The sequence below is a fragment of the Podarcis melisellensis genome (assembly GCF_964234715.1).
Source record: "Podarcis melisellensis genome assembly, chromosome: 1".
NCBI classification, from domain to species: domain Eukaryota; kingdom Metazoa; phylum Chordata; class Lepidosauria; order Squamata; family Lacertidae; genus Podarcis; species Podarcis melisellensis.
The window spans coordinates 68609091-68621580 of NC_138528.1; the positions used below are offsets into that span (position 1 = coordinate 68609091).

The 12490-nt window shown below is 42.6% G+C and overlaps 1 protein-coding gene across 1 annotated transcript in view; it reads left to right on the top strand.

Annotated features, from left to right (window-relative positions):
• Positions 1 to 925: 925 nt before the first annotated feature.
• STK33 (serine/threonine kinase 33) overlaps positions 926 to 12490 on the top strand; it is a 55879-nt gene continuing 44314 nt past the window's right edge. Inside the window, exon 1 of the mRNA XM_081918373.1 lies at positions 926 to 1150. The gene's annotated coding sequence lies outside the window, so the exon portion shown is untranslated. The remainder of the gene's footprint in view (positions 1151 to 12490) is intronic.

Consider the following 12490-nt stretch of genomic DNA (forward strand, 5'->3'; position numbering starts at 1 on the left):
CCTGTTGTGAGGCAAAGATGAGGAGGGTACCTCAGCAGGCATATTTTGGGCGCTGTTAAAAGGTGGCATCAGAGTGGGACATTTGATTTACAGGAGACAATAATCTGAGCTCATTCAGTAGAGCAATGAGACTCTTAATTCCAGGATCATGGGTTTGAGCCCCACACTGGGCAAAAGCTTCCTGCATTGCAGGGGGTTGGACTAGATGACCCTCATGATCCCTTCCAACTCTACAATTCTATTGTTCTCCTGTGCAAGCTGCACTGAGGTGTGGGAGCTAGTGGGGTTGTCCCCCCTGCAGATACCGAAGTATCTTGGGCTGGGCGGCCTAAGCTCCTTTAACCCTCTTGTTGCCAACAACCCTGCGCCAGGGGGGCAGTCTGCGGCTTATACTGTATGTCCTTGCAAGGCATTTGAAACTTTACAAAGCAGCCTTGCTAAGTGAGGAACTAGAAGGTGCAGAATTTGCACATTATGGTACTCGGTGCAACTGGCTCTTTCCTGCTTCCTGGGGCCATGTCTGGAGCACACCACTCCTTAGACGCGAAAGAGCATCCACGGCAGTAGCAGCAGCTGCAATAAAAACTGCGGAGCCAAGCGAGCCTCACGAAATCAGAAAGAGGACAATCCCAACGGACAAGTTTCGTAGGGAGCTGAGAGACTCCCGGCCTATGCACGCTTTTCTGAGGGGAAAGATCCACGGTACTCAATGCGATTTACTTCCCAGATTGCCCTGCTAAGTTTCCTTGGAGACTGGAATGGTGGGGCAGAGCGGCGGCTGCAGCCGGTTTTTGAAATGCAACTTTTTTCAAAGCGAAGACCAAGTTCTCTCAGAGCGCCCGCCCTTCTGTTACCGAGAGAAAAGCGAAGGGGAGACGGGAAAGTCCCACCGCCCCTTCCTCCTCCTCCTCCTCCCTGAGGTGGGGCCGGCCGGTCTCTGAGGAGGGCGGGGGGGAGGGGGTTGCAGGGAGGAACGTCTCCGCGCTCTGCGCTACTTTGTCCCTGCGAGGCCCCTGTACTACCCGCGGTGCCCAGGCTGTGCGGCTGTGGAGAAAAGTTTCTGCATGCGCGAAGGGGCTGAAGAGCCGGCTGGGGACCCAGAGGCGGGAAAAAGCCGCCGCCGCCACGGCAGGGCAGCGGGGTCGGTGAGGTGTGTGCGTTTGCCGCTGCGAAGCGAGGGGCGAGAGGGGGAAGGAGGGTGGCAGCCAGGGAGGGAGGCTGCAAGTTGTCCGGTTGCCATGACGACGAAGAGGATGCCGGCTGCATTTGGGCGCCCGGAGCGGCCGCTTCCAGGGAGGGGAGCGCAGCATCTCCGCCGCTTGTGGGCGCTTTTCGGGGCTGCCGGGTGAAGGAGGGACCTGCTTGTGTTTTTGTCAGCCAGCCTCCTTTGGGGTCCCTCACAAGTGACTTATTCGGAGATTCTGCCGTGTTATCCGCTCTCAGAGGGGCCGGCCGGGTTAGGCTGCAGCAGCAAAAGTAACGTAGAGGCTGGTGGGAGCTTACTCTGCTATTATAGTTTAATAAATCGATCTAAGGCGTTGCATGAATATATACGCGGGGTAGGCACGCTTGTGGAGGACGGAGGAGAGGTACATCTCCTCTGGCAGTGATGTTGCAGCTTTAAATGCACGTGTTATTTATTTATTCATTTGATTTATTTATAAAAGCACTTATACACTGCTATAGCGTAAGCCATCTCCAAGCGGTTTACAGCAATAGTATCTTCACAGAAATTAAAATCAGATTAAAAATTAAAAATTAAAATCAGATGTTTTCTTAATTGCCTGTGTAAACTTGGTAGCAGAGAAAGGTTTTTTGCAGGCTGAAATAGAGGGTGCCTGCTGAATCTCTGTTGGCAGAGCATTCCACAGGACAGGGTTGATAACACCAAAGGTTCCGTTTCTTGTTGCTGTCAGGTGAGCCTTGCCAGCTCTGGGGAAGACTAATGATGCTCAGTGATCAAGCCGGGGTAGAAGAGTTTAGGCTGTCCTTAAGGTACCCTGGACATAAGATGTTTAAGGCTTTTAAAATTAATACAATGGCTTTGAACCTGGTTTGGTCGTAGATATGCAGCCAGTGCAGATGTTTTTAAAAAATGCCACATGATGTTGGCAATGTGCCGCCATCCACAGTCTAAGTGCCACATTCCTCACCAGCAAAAGCTTCTGATCCAGGCCTTAAGGAAGCCCCACGCAGAGTGCAGTAATCCAGCCTTGAGATTAGCAATAAATGGACTTTAGTGGCCAGGCTGTTCCAGGAATAGCTATAGCTGGTGAAATAGGCAGAGCAGGTAAAAGGCACTCCTATCCACAGAGGACACTTGACACTCTAGTGACAGAGATGTGTTGAGGAGTATCCCCAAGCTATGCACCTTTTCTTTCTTATCTTGCAACTGATAAGTTGCCTATCTCCTGCACACAGAAACTACCTATCCAAAGAGACTCCCTCTTTCCAGGAATCAACAGTTTATTGGCCCCTTCGGATACAGATCCAGAGCTTTCATATGTTCATATGAGCTTTCATATATTCAGAGCTTTCATATCTCCTGATTCAGATGTTAGGGAGCAATAGACACCTTGCTCTAAAGTTCCTAATGACTTTCCTTCCCAATGTGGTGCCTGTCAAATGAATAGATGCCTGCTACTTTATCTTGTCCTTCAGAGTTAGAGAAAGAATCAGATTCCTGGGTGGCAGCAATGATTAGGCTTTCAGTCTGCCAATAGTCTTGGATTTTTCCAGGCCTTTTATTCTTTTTTTGGGAGTACATAACTTTAAGGAAATACATTATTTCAGAACCTTCTTGTTTCCTGGACTAAGCAGTCCTGGTGCCATAAGGCAACATGGAAAGTCTTTTTCATAAACTCACAGTTCTCTGCAGAAATATTACTGCACTTTCGTATATTATTGTTTTGTTACTGTTATACAATTCAACTGGAATGTTGTCTTTGTAGCTTTTACAGAATTGTCTGAATCAGGAAAAACTATCCCAGCAGTTAAGCATTTTTAATCAGAAGTAAGTCCCACACAGTTCAGTAGGTCTAACTTTCATGTGATTATGCGTAGGACAGCAGCCTTAAGTGTTTTCTCATATGAGACCTAAATTGATTTGGAGCTTTTTGTATCCTGTTTGTATACCATGAGCATAGCGTGTGACATAAACTTTATGCAAAAATATAGCATAGAGAGAAAACATTTGGAATGCAATGTAAATTTTATATTGCTTAGCATTCCAAACCCAGATGAAGCAATGGCTGCTTTTAAGACAGGAACTGGGACCCTGTGGCTCACCAGATGTTGTTTAACTCCAATTCCCACCAGCTGTAACCAGCATGGCTAATGGTTACGTATGATGGGAGTTGCAGTCCATCAATATCTAGAGGGCCACAGGCTCGCCATTCCTGGTTTAAGATTTCCATATGTCTCTGGCTGTTACTTTTTCATTCTTATGTTCATGCTCCCTCTGGTGGGTTATAGCTATGTGCACATCCATAGGATACAAAATTCAAGAAAAGATTTTTACTGGGCAAGGTGCTACCTAGCATTCTTAGATGAGGCTACTTATCTAGATCAATTCAATTTATTCAATTTATTTATTTACGGCTATTAGCCCATAAAATATGTACAAACATAAAAACACAGAAGCATAAAAACCAGTACATCTAACAACAGAAGGGGAACACCACGATGCAAGGGTGGTCATTGAACAGTGACAGTAACGGCTTGGGGCCCGGAAAGATCCATGGGACGGTTCACAGAAAAAGGAGAACTGGAGACGAGATCCGTCATGCACTCTCATCATGACTGTCCGATTAGTTTTTGTTGTTGTTGTAATTTTTTGGTGGTTTTTGTGTGTGAGATAACCGCATTCAGGAATCTCGCCACCTGCAGAGTTACAGAAGGATCTGTATCCTGCAAGAGCAGTGCGGCATGTGACTCAACAGGTCTGCCAACCAAGCGCAGTAAAGCAGGACCCAGGAATTTAGTCCTAGCTATGCTATGTAAGGGACAGTTGAACATTATATGAGGAAGAGATTCAACTGTTTTCCCGTCACACTCACATAGCGGAGACACCAAACCCTTGGAAAATCTGTAGCTCAACAGGTTCGATGGAAAAACATTGAACCTTGCATGAATAAATGCAAGTCGGTGTGGTGCAGATGAAAGAGATGACATGTATGATGGAAGGCCAAGTGGTGGGGTTATTCCGTGATACCTGGGAGAGCAGACACCCCCACCCCTGGAGAGGTTGTGTTGATTTTCAATGTCTGCTAATCTTTGCTCGATAAGGCTTTTGGCTGAGCGTAGGTTCATCTTTAAGGAGTCCGCTGGGGAAATTCCGATTCTCAAAAGTTTGGCATGGATTTTTCCTACCCACGGGTTAACAAAGTCATCCCGCCAGAGGCACTGAAAGAGGTAATGGTCGGGAAGCCTATGCCAGCTGGACAGCCAATAGCCAAAGACTCGCTTCCAGATGACCGTCTCCAATGATGCAATCCTTAACTCCAGATGTATGGCTGCATTGCTCACACACATGGGGAGTTTCAGGAGGCGACGGAGAAACTGATTCTGCAATGTCCCCAGCGATGTTAAATTGGACCCTGGGGCCCAGAGCGGGGCAGCATAACAGAGGGTGGAAACCACTTTTGCGTGGTACACCTTCAATGCAGAAGGGATTTCAATCTCATTATGGTCCATTTCTATCAATAAAACAGCCTTGGTTACCCTGATATGTTATCTGGTTGGGAGAGGAGAGTGTGACCTTACTATTTTTTTTGCCACTCGCAGTGGCTTTTGGTTTCCATAACCAGGGGTAAAGGTAAAGGGACCCCTGGCACTTAAGTCCAGTCGCGAATGACTCTGGGGTTGCAGTGCTCATCTTGCTTTACAGGCTGAGGGAGTCGGCGTTTGTCCGCTCCACAGACAGTTTTTCCGGGTCATGTGGCCAGCATGACTAAGCCGCTTCTGGCGAACCAGAGCAGCGCACGGAAACGCTGTTTACCTTCCCGCCAGAGTGGTACCTATTTATCTATTTGCACTTTTGGGCGTGCTTTTGAACTGCTAGGTTGGCAGGAGCTGGGACCGAGCAACGAGAACTCACCCTGTCGCAGGGATTTGAACCACTGACCTTTTGATCGGCAAGCCCAAGGCTCAGTGGTTTAGACCACAGTGCCACACGCATCCTTAGATCAAAGGTAGCCAAGCTTTTTATACCTACCGCCCACTAATGCATCTTTCTTGATGGTAAAATTTCTTTACCACCCACCAGAGCTCGATGGAAGGAGGATTCAGATTGTGCCGTAGAACCCCCTACCACCCACCTAGAATTCTGCAACGCCCACTAGTGGGCGGTAGGGACCAGGTTGACAACCCCTGCCATAGAGCATGCTGGATTGGCTGATTGAGTTGGGAATTAGAGACTCTGCTGTGAAGTGGTTACATTCCTATCTGGAGAGCAACTTTCAGAAGTTGCTGGGAGACTGTTGCTTAGCCCCCTGGCTTTTAATATTCTGAGTTCTGTGGGGTTTTTAATATTCTGAGTTCTTGTCTCCCATGCTATTCAGCATTTACATGGAACCATCTTGCTGTTTTTATCTGATTTGTTCAGAAATGTCATACAACTAGCAATGGCTTACAGCAGAAATGAAACTGCAGTGTAGTTTCTAAAGTGCTCTAAAGTAGCACTTTAGAGGCTAGCAAAATGCATTATTCCTTAAGTGTGCATGGATTACAAAAAATGATCCTGTGGATTTTAGCCCCTTAAACTTTAGGCCATAATAAATTTGTTAGCCATTAAGGTAGTAGCATTGTTCTTTTTGTTGTTTTGCTCAAGTTGCATAATGGTCTACTTTACAGAGTTGTGATGGTAAAAAAACATTTTGGCAAAATTAAATTTAAAATAAAAAGCTATTTGTAAAATTGAAGTTCTTAAGTGTCCACAATAGCAAGGGAGGAAGATGATGATGAGAAAACCAAAACAACTTGGCTGCACCTCATGAACTCCTAGCATCCTCACCAGGTCTAGTGGGCAGCCGCACCACTGATTCTTCTAATCATTTAATGGAAATGAACACATTTGCAACATGGAAGTTCTCTGTGTTGGTGGTATTTACAAGTTTTTATTATTGTAGACCAAACTATAACTTCTGAAAAACATATAGCTACTTGTTATAAAACAGCACACTGTGATACGTCTCCAGAAGTGCTAACAAAGCTTACTGCCCATCATAGGCACAGTCTTGACCCTTGTTTCCTACATTACATGATTTCTGACAGAATTTTCAGCTACTTTGTTAAATTTGATTAGATCACCCTTATTCTAAGAATGTATTCAATTATATGAATCTAATTCTTAAACTCCCTTCTGTGTTGTTGAAATAAAAGCTATCTTATGGCTACTGGGCCATAAGACACAAGGGCAATAGACTAAGATGATTACTCATTTTCTCTCTGCTTCTAAATGAGCAACTAATTACGTTATCTAATTTTCAATAGATAGTCATATTCACTCTCCTCAAGAATGTTCACGGCTGCCTGTAAAATAGATGCTTTGAATCAAGGATTCACAAATCATTAATTTGCTAAAACACATTAGGAAGGAATGGTGGGAGTAGTTTTTTTTTGTTTTTTGTTTGTAAGGGAGGAGAGAGAAGAAGCCAGCCGTCTTATCCAGAAAAAATTACAAAATGGGATAGGAGTTGGTTTTCTTTACCCTGTGAAACCAATAAGTTTAGTGTAGCACAATTTTGTCCATTTGCAACATTAACAGAAATGCTACCCCACTGAATTGGCACTACTTAGGTTCATGAGCTGCTCCTAGAAAAAACCTGCTAATTGTATTCCTTGACACTTAGTCCTCCCTGTGCATAACTTTATCATATTTTCTAGCTAGGAACCTCCTTCTTAGCTGACATTCTCTATACTGTTGCAGCTGCAACCCTTCACCGTTAACACAAGAACAGTCCTATTGGATCTACCTGTAAAACAGAATCTACCTGTAATACTGTAATACAGAATCCTCTGTAATTCAATTTCATTGGATGGAGTTCTGGTATGGAAAAGAGAGAAAAGTGCTATATTTCTCCCCAGCCCACCTTCTCTACACTGTGCATGATTTTGTAGATTTCTATTATATGCTCCCTTAGTTACTTATGTCAATATTTATTAATGTGGTGGGGAGGCTACAAAAAAAAAAAAAAAGGTTCCCCCCTCGTTCCCACTATGAGAAAGCCTGTAGGAGTCTAGCTTACGTATGTTAGAATATTCCTATTTTCATTGGAGAAATGTTGGAGTGTATCCAATGGGGAATTGCACACCTGTACAATCATATCTTTATGTTGTACAGACTGCATATCCAGACCATAGATATGATATAAGAGCCTTTTAACTTTCCCCAAAAATGTTACATTTACAGTATGATGTAAACAGGGATACATTACACTGACTTGGACAGAATTGGGTTCTCTGTAGTGTGTTGAACAGGGCAGTCTAAGAGCAATTTTATTATGGGAATGTTCAAGCACTTGAGGAAGTGAACTAGACAAGAATGCAAAAATCCCAATGAAAGCAGTGCTCCTAGCAACTAGCCAAGGCCTGCAGTAAACATGAGCACAGCAAACTTCTTTGTTATGTGAACTTTTGTGGTTTCCATTTAACAATGGGGCTTTCTGGACAAGATTTTATCTGCAGTTTGTTAATATGAATGTGGAGATGATCACAATGACTCAATTTCACTGTTAATATTTCTACCCTTTATCTTAAGGGCAATCTCTTATTTAGGATCTTTTACACCTTTATCTGAATACAGTACATGCTTTGTTGTGGTCAGATTGTATGGTGATGGCGTTATTTATGTCCGGATCTTTCGAGCTTCTGTGTCAACAAAGTAGAATCAGTTCACAAAAATTTTGTGCAATATAACAACCAGGATATCGCACTTGGGGTATGAGATAATGCAACAAGGTAGTATGGATTGATAACTAAGATGCTGGTAGGATATTGCAGCAGAGTTTGGCAGGGCAGTAGTATGCAAAATAGTTCTGAAATTGGTAGAAAGGGCTTCCATTCAGCAGGGACCCATCTATATTGGTGCCAGCCCATACAAGTGAATTTTTTTTTTTAAAAAATTGGCAAATCATTGCTGTCAATCTCTTTTTTGTCAGCTGTGTCACAAATGGGAGTCATGGGATGCAGTAGGTTTGAGCTTAGATACATTTTACCAAAAAAGGAGAACTGTTATTTTGGTTAATGGATACAACTGAGATTCAAATAATGTACTGCCATTATCCCCTCTCTGGAAATTAACTGAAAGGGAAGAGCTGCATCACTTAATTTAAATGTATTCAAAAGTAGAACGAGAAGGGCTAGTGCAATTTTGTTGTGCAGTTATCCTGCATACTTATTTTGCAATGTGTACCTCCCAACATCCATGATGAAGGAGGTAATTTCCTGATGATTTAGAGAGATCAAATTGCACATAACCTCTGTAGACTTAATATATATGCATATTGAGCTGAGGATAGCTATAGATAAGAAACATTTTCTTTCACATAATGTTTGAATGGAACACTTAGGTGACTCTGAAGTGTAAACCACATTAATGTTTCTCCACTAAAATGCAAAACAGTGTATTGAGAAACAAATGCCAATTGAATGTGACTATACAAAGCAGATACTGTATCGTACTAAGGTGCCATCTGGTGGAAAAAACAAATGACAGAATTAAGGAAATCACTTAATACTTCCACCCAGGGCTGGATTAACCATTAAGCAAAATAAGCACTTGGTTAGGGTATAAGGGAAGGGGGCACCACAGATTCATTGCCAGATTTTGAGCATTAATGGTCACAAATTGCTCAGCTGAACATTCATTCTCTCAGTTGAAGTATATTAAAAATCCCAACAGAACAACTATGCAACGAGGTAGGCTGGGTGCCTTATTATCTCTACTAAGTATGGAGGCATATGCCTTATGTAAGATTTGTTCTAAGGATCCGATCAAAGACTTTGCAATGAGAAAAAGTAGATTCCCCCCCCCAAATATGATTAAAGTGGAAGTATACAAAAGCGGAAGTAAAAAAAAAAGCAGAGACATCACCTTACCAACAAAGGTCCGTATAGTTAAAGCCATGGTATTCCCAGTAGTGATGTATGGAAGTGAGAGCTGGACCATAAAGAAGGCTGATCGCCGAAGAATTGATGCTTTTGAATTATGGTGCTGGAGGAGACTCTTGAGAGTCCCATGGACTGCAAGAAGATCAAACCTATCCATTCTGAAGGAAATCAGCCCTGAGTGCTCACTGGAAGGACAGATCCTGAAGCTGAGGCTCCAGTACTTTGGCCACCTCATGAGAAGAGAAGACTCCCTGGAAAAGACCCTGATGTTGGGAAAGATGGAGGGCACAAGGAGAAGGGGATGACAGAGGACGAGATGGTTGGACAGTGTTCTTGAAGCTACAAACATGAGTCTGACCAAACTGCGGGAGGCAGTGGAAGACAGGAGTGCCTGGCGTGCTCTGGTCCATGGGGTCACGAAGAGTCGGACATGACTAAACGACTAAACAACAACAACAACAACAACAACAACAACAACATATAAAAATAAACATTACTTTCCATCTTTCTGTAGGTTTTGTTTCATTTCAATTTTTTTTTAATTAGATAAATATGGGGGCACCAAGATCTTTTAAGTGCCTATGACCTCCAAAGGTCTTAATCTGGCCCTGCTTCCACCACATGGTGCAAGATGTCAAATGCTAAACCAGCCTTGAAAATAAGTCCAAACATTTATAAGCCTGCTGAATCTTTGCAAAATAAGCCCACCCCCCCGCACAGCAGAACTTTGCTTTCTTATGCTAGGCATAAGTAAGCTCTGCTCCATAAAACACCAGATGTAGCTGCAACCATTTTAAAAAGGGGAAATTCATTCCTCATGCAAGAGCAGCACAGAAGAAAGCCCAGGAAGAGCACTTTAAGGGGGTGCGGGGGGGGGGGGGGAAGAACCCTTGCAGGTAGCATGCACAAATTTGCAATACTGCCAAGACAGAAGAGCACAGTGCAGGAAGTGCTAAGAATGGGATTTTTAAAATAATAATAAGATAGACGTGCACACAGTGGTTGCTCACTTTTTCTTAGGCTCTGTTAATAAATGTAACTATTTGTGGGATAATTTATTCCTGAGCAGACTAAAATAGGATTGCAGAACCCCCACTGCCTGAGGGGTGTGTTAAATTGTCTAGAAGATGCTTTGTCACAGAAGCTACAAAGAAGAGAGGTTTATGTTTATGGTGAATCCATGGCAGGATAATTTCTGTCAAGTTTTGTTAGTGGTCCATCAACCCCTCCCTTCCCTCCCTCCTTTTCTTGTCCCACTTTCCTCCTGAAGGAGCCTGGGGCACCTGGTTTGTCTTTCAGCCTGCACTGAGATGGGGATCAGTGTAGTATGTGTGGTCTGTATGCTTGCATGTGTGTGTGTGCATGTGAGCGTGTGCGCTCTAGGAGTATGTGTGCATGAGTGAGAGAATGTGTATACTCCTCCTAGTGCATGGGCACCCTCCTAATTCTGTTGTAGAATGTGATTCAAGGTCATAAACAGGATAGTTCTTTGTGCCCTCTCTTTGCCCTCTGGCTTTTACCAGGGGGCAAGCTTTTAGTTTGGCAGTTCCTGCCCTGTGGAACTCCTTGCCAATAGAGGTTTGGCAGGTGTCACCTCTGCTATCTTATAGATCTCTTTTTAAAATTGTGTTGTTCAGACAGGCCTTTGAAATACATTTTTTTTACTGACCATTTTCCACTGATATGTCATTGGCATTTTTACTGTTATTATTGCAGTACTGTGTTTAGAAGCTGTTCAATGCCTTGTTATATTTTCTATGAAAGTGTGGTTTTGAAATAGCTAAATAATAAATGAATAATAATATCAGCTGAGGAATACAGGCCACAACGGAACTTAAGAGAACAGCGAGACATATAGGAGTGTTTGGAGACAGGGGTTTACTGAAAATCCATTGTTTAAAGATTTGATGCCAAACCATTCAGCACACAGACTTCCCATTCTCTTATGCCATAAAGTGTAAATGGATTTGGAAAGGATGAAGGAACTTCTATTGGCTTGATTAAAGAAATCACCAAGCCTTTCATGACAGTACAAAACTGCCACCTCGTGGAAAAAACAAATAACTACAGTGCTATGTAACTTTATTAATGAAAACACAGATGTATTTGGGTCTTTTAATTTGGTTCTGATAATAAAATATTGCAAACATTGAAAGTTAGTCCCGTAGGCTTTTAAAGTCATTTCCCAAATTTTAAAAAATATACTAGTTTATACTACAGTTTTTAATTTCAGGATTGAAGCACCTTCTGGAGAGCTAAACTAGACAACTGTAGTTTATGCTTAGCACTTGATTTTCATAATAGCTGCACTTTTCCTTGAGCATAAGTTCCCAAGTTCACCTAAAAAAAGCCCTTTAAAAAACTTCTTATCAAGTTTGTACCTTTCAGCATTTAATTTTCTGCTTGCAGCATTGTGGCGTTAAACTATAAGCTATATCACCCTTGGTCTTTGAGTGAAGCTTCATTGAAGGTATTGTCTTTATCATATGACAGACTTGTAAATAAATGTTAAACAATTTTGTTGAAGTTCAGAGGATAAAAAAGGTCAGCAGTCTGCCTTCTTTATTCCCGATAAAACTACAAAGATAATAGCTTTGATTTATTTCCCTTTGAGAAGAGAATAACACAGTGCAGTATAGAGAATTTTTCACACTAGATATCTACATGATTTACATACTCTTTTAGAGAGTGCTGTTTTCTTCAACTTTCTCCCCCAAAGAGAATGTCTTACATAGGCACACAAAATAGAAAGTCTGTAGTACATTCCATTTTTTCGAGATGAGTATTGTTCAATTTGTTTTAGCCTTTGACTTGAATATATATATTAATTTCAGCTTGTTAGTGTGATGGAGTGGTGCAGTTTCTTCTGCTAACTCCAAATCCATGTATATCTGTGCAGTTTTTTGTCTCCAACACCAGCTCTGTCTATGTCATTATCTGATGAGGAAGGTTGTTGTGTACAAAAACTATCATTGTTATAAATTAGTTCATTGATAAGGTGCTAGGGAACTTTTGGGTTTCTTTCTAGGCTGGACTTTGTGTACCAAAGTCTGCTGCTGTCTGAGAATATTTCTCAAATTAGGAGGGTGGACTTCCTAGATGAGTACGTCATGGGTGAGGAGCACAGATAATTTGACACCTGCTATTGAAAACAGGTATCTGTGGATTCCCCCCAAATGTGGATTTAAATCTGCTGCAGTTGCTGGAATTGGATCATGAATGCATGCTCTGGATCATAGTACTTAAGGCTGAAAATGCAGTGGTCAGATTGAGGAGTGTGGGTGCAGATGTGGAGGAGGCAAGAAGCAGAGAGGCATGGAGTGTACATGAAACTGCACTAAGTAGTATGGCCATAGTATGTGATGAGGGTGTCTACAGT